Source organism: Muntiacus reevesi, unplaced genomic scaffold (assembly GCF_963930625.1).
Source record: "Muntiacus reevesi unplaced genomic scaffold, mMunRee1.1 SCAFFOLD_99, whole genome shotgun sequence".
Taxonomy (NCBI): domain Eukaryota; kingdom Metazoa; phylum Chordata; class Mammalia; order Artiodactyla; family Cervidae; genus Muntiacus; species Muntiacus reevesi.
This window is the reverse complement of record NW_027078034.1, coordinates 329,574-337,168: the sequence shown is the minus strand read 5'-3', so window position 1 is coordinate 337,168 and position 7,595 is coordinate 329,574. Positions and strand designations below refer to the sequence as shown.

Here is a 7,595-nt window from a genome sequence, read left to right as displayed (position 1 = left end):
AAAAAAAGAAATCAACATATTTGCTATCATCATTGAAAAATTGTTTCTATGAAAAACTAAAGCTAGCTGAATTTAAAAGCATGTTTACTGATATAGTTGATTTACATTTACATAAACTTTTTCTTCTTGTCACAACCTGATGGTTAAACAGTTGAACCAACTAGTTTGATTGCACTTGTTCCATATGACATGATTTCCAGATCCATTCTCATCATTCTTCTCGAGATCAGCCTCCAGAATACAACCAACATTTTCAGAGAAACTCTGCTGAAAATATAGTGGAAAGCATTACATCCCTGAATCTGGACATTATTTGTCTTGGAACAACCTAAGAGTTTTTAGTGAATTTTTAATCAAGTACACCCAGCTGATCAGATAAACAGAACCTCTTTCAAATTCTATGGCTATTGATAGTCCACTATTCCAAAGTAGCTACCTACTAGCTATTCTGTCCAATTTTGTGTCATTTGCTAATATGTATTATGCAACTTTTGCTGTATTAAAAAACAACCAAACACCCCCAAACTCAGTCAATTTAAACAACCACCCTTTAAAATAAATTTCTCATGAGCATGGTTCAGCTAGTCAATTATGGTGACCTTAGCTCAGATATTCTGACCATGACTTGGCTTGTTCAAACATCTGCCTTCAGCTGGTGGTTGGCTAGATGACTGGTCTAGGATGGCTTCCCTGAAACAACTCAGCTCTCTTCCACAGGATTTGGATCTGCCAGCAGGGAGGCTTGTGTTTGTTCTCATGGCTGTGACAGGGTTCCAAGAGAGAGAGGAAACACACAAGACCTCTATAAGAATCAGTCCCATCCCTGCCATAAAGTAGAGCAGAGAAGGGTGGAAAAGACCTGGAGGAGGACAAAGGTAAAATAACTATTGTGATGCCAATGTGTTCTTCCAAGTTCTCACAAAATTTGAAAATGGCACTGAAAGATACTTTTCATGGAAGACCTTCTTATTGATAAGCTGTTTCAGAATGTATTATTTAACCAGTCATGACTACCATTGAGAGCTTTTATTCAACCCATGTTTTTCCATCATGTTTCACTGAATCCCATCATAAGGGTTCAGTGAAAAACTGTCAAACTTGCTGCTGCAGATAAGAAATCATCATAGTTTCCTGAGCACAAATGATCATCACTGCATTATTTATGATAGCAAAGTATTGAAAAGACTGCAGGAATGAATAACTTACTATGGTAATTTACATAATAACTTATTTCGTGTGGTTTTTAAATTTTAAATAACTGATGAAATAGGAAAATGCTTACAGTTTAATTTTAATTCAAAGATAAACAATGAGGCACAATACAAACAAAATTATATATCCTTTTATAGGCTTTATGCCTAATGAAGAAGCATTTCGAAATCCTAGAAACAAATACAATAAAAATACATTTATTATCTTTGGATGGCAAGATTATAGTGATTTTTGTTTTCAGCTTAAACTTTTAGATACTTTTGACATTTTCTGCAATGGACATATGTAACATCATCATCATCAAAAAAAAAAAAAAAAAAAGCATGCATTCAGTGGTTTTCCATTTTGTAATTTTCCTGAGAATTAAAATCAAGCTCACATTTCCCTCGCTTTGGAAAACTGTTTATTTGACCACTGCCAATTGATATTCATTGAGATAGTGAATTGAATGGTCCTAATTGAGGGAGATCTGGATCTTTCCCAAAATCATAGTAGCTGGATTTTAATAACTACTTCATTGTCATTTTAATTTTAAAAATATTTCTTGCTGTCATATCACTTATGGTTTCTTTTTCTAATGACTGCCAAGAATATACAGGATTTTATTTGGAGCATTACTTGATATCTATGCTAGAACTGATAAAAAGGGAGAAGTTCTCTGGGACAGGATAGGAAAGCAAGAGAAAAAATATCTCTCAAGCATTGATAACCATCTTTGTTGTATCGTTGGTGTGGCTGAGGAACCTTGTCAGCTAGCTGCATCTATCTTGGCACTGTCTTTTTAGCCTTTTAATTCTTACTACCACTAAAAATCATATGTCACAAGATGACATTTAAAGCATCTGGATATTCAGATGATAGAAGAAAGCCTCTGATGATGCAAAACAGATTACCCTATTCTGGTTAAGGGATGTAGTGTGAAAATGAGTAAATCACATTCCAGACACAGTGTCATCCAGAGGCATTCTGATGGAATAAAGATGGACACAAATTCTTTGATTCTCCTCCCATTGGGAAGTTGCATCTCTACCCCTCCTTTTCAGTCTAAGTGGATTCTGTCACTGGCTGACCAATAGAATATGACAGAAACAACACTGTGCTAGTTTCCAGGTTCCATCCTCAAGCTACGGGTACCTTCTATTTCCTGCTGCTTGGAACACGCACTCCTGGAAGCCAGCTGCGGGGCTGTGAGAAGTCCGAGCTGCGTGGAGAGGCCACATCTATGTGCTCCAATCAGCATCCCCAGACGAGCTCAACTGCAGGCCTGTGAATGCACCTCGGACAACCAGCAATGTCACAGGTTGAGATGCCTCCAACTGCAGCTGCTAACTGACTCCATTTATGTGAAAGACCCCCAGGAAGATCCATCCAGCTGAGCTCAGTCAACTCACACAACTGTGGAAAATAAAAATAAGTTGTTGGTTTAAGACACTGAGTTTAGGGATGATTTGTTAACTCATAGCAAAAAAAAAAGGGAGCACTAGCCGTTGTTAGCTGGCACTGTTGCATCTGAAATAAAATTTGAAAAGTGTTACAAAAAATAGATGGTGACATCACATTTCTGTAGAGCTATCTTTCAAATTCAAATGGAGAAACACTAAGTAGAATGTACTGTTTCTTACCATTCCAAGTTATATACAGATGTGATGATCAAAGAAACCAAGAAAAAATCAACGCAGGATAGTCTTTCATGTTTGGAAATGATAAGATACTACTTTGTGCACATCACTTTACAGTTTACCACAACCCTGAGAAATATGAATAGTACCATTTCACTTTTTGTCTTTTTTATCCTCCTTCCCTCCCTCACTTCCTTGTCTCTGCCTCCATTTTCCAAGTTGTTTTCACTCCACTGCACTCACCCTCAACAGAAGCCTGTTTTATCTCCATAATCTCCCCCATTATATTTATAGTACATGAGATACAAAGGAGGCTGCTCAAGCTGGGTCCATTTGAAGTCTGTAAGCAGTCTCTAAGGTGAAAGGGTAAACCTGAGCAGAATTTCACCCAGCAATACCCTCATGTGCTACCTTTCCATGACAACAAAAATACCAGATGTATAAATCCTTGTTATTCTCAAGGACAGAGTTTAAGTATTTTCCAGTGTTTTACAACTCTGTTTTCCTTCTAGGTATCCCAAAGTTGATCACATCTGATATGGTTAAGGAAGGTGCCACTGTAATCGACGTTAGTATCAACTATATCCATGACCCAATCACAGGAAAGACAAAACTTGTTGGAGATGTGGACTTTAAAGGTAATAAACTGCATCTTTTTTGACGAGTGAAGAAAAACAGAGGTTCAACTTTGCATGTTTTGATAGTTGAAAGAGAGATTTTCTATTTGATTGGGGCATTACTTTTTATAATTTTTTTTAAGATTATTTATTTTGGCTGTGGTGGATCTTTGTTGCTTCACAGACTTTTCTCTAGTTGCCGTGAGCAGGGGCTACTCTTCATTGTGTTGCACAGGCTTCTCATTGCAGTGGTTTCTCTTGTGGAGCACGGATTCTAGGCTTGCAGGCTTCAGTAGTTGCAGCTCATGGGTTCAGCAGTTGCAGCTCACAGGCTGTAGAGCCCTAGCTCAGTAGTTGTGGCACATGGGCCTAGTTGCTTCACGGCACGTGGGATCTTCCTAGACCAGGGTTTGAACCCGTGTCCCCTGCATTGGCAGGCAGATTCTTAACCACTAGAGCATCAGGGAAGCCCTGATGATTATTATTAATCATTACATTAATCTTTCCTCTGATGGAAAAGAGTTTAATGACACTCACATATTTCCTTCCTTCTGCCTGACTCCTTTCCTTCCTACCTTCCTTCTTTCTTTCCTTCTGTCCTTCTTTTCCTCCTCTTCCTTCTTGGGAGAAAAATATAATAACATCACTAATATTTAGTTTTAAGATTAAATTCCTTGTAGTGCAGTTTTCTTAGTGAGCATTGTTTTGACTGTTGGGAGCATATCTCTGTCCTTCATCATCCATGCTTTATACTCAGCCATTCATTCTCAGAGCCAGAAGGCGTCTTGGGATGTGTTTGCTAGCCTTCACTATATTTCAGATCTAAATAGTTCCCTGGATAATTCAAGTCGTTATCCCTCACTTGTGTTTTAAAGAGGATGAGAAAGAGGAATTAGGTTAACATTACTATGGCCAATGAAGGAGATAAAGCAGCGAATGTCTAGAAACAAAAGAAATTCTAACCCAATGCCTTTGCTGTATAGATGAAGAAACTTAACCCTGAGATAGATATATTTTTAGATGTCTGACCCCTAATCCAATTTTACTTCCAGTATCTTTGTCAAATACTTAACCTGCACTGGCCTTTTCAGTATAATCTAGGAATCTTAGCTAATAATACATGCATATAATAAAATAGAGATATTTTCATATTAGAAATATTTTATATATTGGATTACTCCTTGGAAGGAAAGTTATGACCAACCTAGATAGCATATTTAAAAGGAGAGACATTACTTTGCCAACAAAGGTCTGTCTAGTCAAGGCTATGGTTTTTCCAGTAGTCATGTATGGATGTGAGAGTTGGACTGTGAAGAAAGCTGAGCGCCAAAGAATTGATGCTTTTGAACTGTGGTGTTGGAGAACACTGTTGAGAGTCCCCTGGACTGCAAGAAGCTCCAACCAGTCCATCCTAAAGGAGATCAGTCCTGGGTGTTCATTGGAAGGACTGATGCTGAAGCTGAAACTCCAATACTTTGGCCACCTCAGGTGAAGTGTTGACTCATTGGAAAAGACCTAATGCTGAGAAGGACTGGGGGCAGAAGGAGAAGGGGACGACAGGATGAGATGGCTGGATGGCATCACTGACTCAATGGACATGGGTTTGGGTAGACTCCAGGAGTTGGTGATGGACAGGGAGGCCTGGCGTGCTGCAATTCATGGGGTCACAAAGAGTCGGACACGACTGAGCGAATGAACTGATATATTGGATTGGTCATTCTGGCCAAAAAAGCAGGGTCATGCAAGAACTTCCTTAAGTTAAAAGTGTGTCTTTACAGACAAATTGAAAGGAAAAATCATGCTCTTTCTAAAAATAATTCAAACTTCACATGTTCTGTTGGAATTTGGTCATTAGCTGATGGTTTGCCTAAAAAGAAAAGGGAAACCTGAAGACAAAAACTCTGGAGACAGGATGATGAAGAGAGCAAAGTACAGATGAACCTTATCATCTGCTGCCCTCACAGGCTGTCATTCATGGAGCCCTGCCAACCTAGCAAGGTGGCTCTCCAAGTGAACATGTGTGTCTGTATGCATGTGTGTGTCCATACTGACCTCTTTAGGAAATGACCTCTTTTCTTTATTTAATTTTTCATGTTCAATCACTAATGTCAGGTATCAATAATATATTTGAATTTCTCAACTTGAAATTTCAAGTAAGGATAGATTTCATTTTAAAAAAGTTGACCTTATTTATTTATTTTTTTTTTACAGTCATTCTGCTTCTGGGTTACATTATAGTTACTGTGTGTTTATTGCAAAATCACCACACACTTATGATGCATCCAGATGGCATCGACAGCACATGACAACCAGCTCAACGCAAGAAAGCAGGGTGTTAAACACAGCTCACAACCTTGACTGTGCTTGTGGGGCAAGCTTACCTAGCTGGCAATTGGCAGTGTTTTATAAGACCCTTCTCCTATATGATATTTCATTTAATTCAGATTTTATGAAAAACGGTTTTAAAAAATGAGCATTTTGGGGTGGGTACATACACTGTCACATATAGATATACAATCTCTTGGTAGTATCTATTAAATTACAGTTATGCGTATCTAACTATATAATGAAACAAAAAAGGACATGACCATGAGAGACTAAGATATAAGGAAGAGCACTGGGCTGAGAGACTGAAGAGGTGCTCTAAGACCGAGTATTGCAACCCGTTAACTTAGCAACCTCTCTGGCCCTTGGACTGCAAGGAGATCCAACCAGTCCATCCTAAAGCAGATCAGTCCTGGGTGTTCACTGGAAGGACTGATGCTGAAGCTGAAACTCCAATACTTTGGCCACCTCATGCGAAGAGTTGACTCATTGGAAAAGATCCTGATGCTGGGAGGGATTGGGGGCAGGAGGAGAAGGGGACGACAGAGGATGAGATGGCTGGATGGCATCACTGACTCGATGGACATGTGTCTGGGTAAACTCCAGGAGTTGGTGATGAACAGGGAGGCCTGGCGTGCTGCAGTTCATGGGGTCACAAAGAGTCGGACATGACTGAGCAACTGAACTGAACTGAACTGACTGGCAATGTTGTTATCAGTTGCAGCAATGATGGCAGTCCTTCCAGCTCTAACACTTGGTGCATCCTGGACATTCAGCTGAGTGTTGCCATGAGACTGTGTAAAAGCACAGAAACTTTCAGAAAGTCAGGTTTTTCTGATCCTAACATAAAACACGCCTATGTGATTTGTAATATTACTCTTGTCGCCCTGCTGGTTCATGGAGTCAGAGCCCTAAGACCTGGACCTAGGGTGCTGCTCTCAGCATAAAGGTGATGAACAGACTGCAAATTTATGAGCTATGACTTAAATTCGTTTATTTCCAAATTCAATTGACTACAGTATATGTGGGCCAATAATATATGAATGGGGGCTTCACTGGGGGCTCAGCGGTAAAGAATCCACCTGCCAATACAAGAGACATGGATTTGATCCCTGGGTGGGGAAGATCCCCTGGAGAAGGAAATGGTAGCTCACTCCAGTATTCTTGCCTGGGAAATCCCCTGGACAGAGGAGCCTGGTGGGCTACAGTCCACGCGGCCACAGAGTCAAACACAACTTAGCAACTAAACTACAACAACAACAAATGTATACATGACAGAAAGAACTCAACAAAGGCTCTTCGTAGATTTTGAGAGCCATCCTCTTACCAAGTAAGTCTGAACTATACTGAATTTGGCCATCTACTGGTCTGTGCTGCTTTATTCACTAAAAATTACATGTTGTAGTGAATAATACACCTCACACAGTAGCTGAAATACTCAGGAAAAATGTAAGCATTTGAAAATTTGGGGACTAGGACTAGAAACTTGCAATTACAGACCTGTTCTCTCATGTGCTTCTTAAACTTTTAACTCAGATCATCATTTCTGAACAATTCTGTCTTAATTAAATTTGTTTAAAAGACAGGTATGTGGACATATAAAAGGTGTGATGTAAAGAACACATGAAAACTGATTTTTAGTGTGGTTATTATTTAATCTAAAGGGAAAAGCCTATGTGAGTAGATTAAAAAATGTTAAGATCATAAAAATCAAAATGAAAAAAATCCATGGAGTTTTATGTAAGTCTACATGATCTCAGCAGTAAATTAAATCTCACCTACACCCTTTACCAGGTAAGATGTAACTTTTATTATGTAATCT

The 7,595-nt window shown here is 39.1% G+C and overlaps 1 long non-coding RNA gene across 1 annotated transcript; it reads left to right on the top strand.

The window, feature by feature from the left end:
• The first annotated feature begins 2,421 nt into the window (after window positions 1–2,421).
• On the top strand, window positions 2,422–6,267 carry LOC136155428 (uncharacterized). The gene is made up of 3 exons (XR_010660816.1): window positions 2,422–2,512; window positions 3,344–3,469; window positions 5,660–6,267. It is a non-coding gene; the product is annotated as an uncharacterized lncRNA (long non-coding RNA).
• The last annotated feature ends 1,328 nt before the right edge of the window (window positions 6,268–7,595 follow it).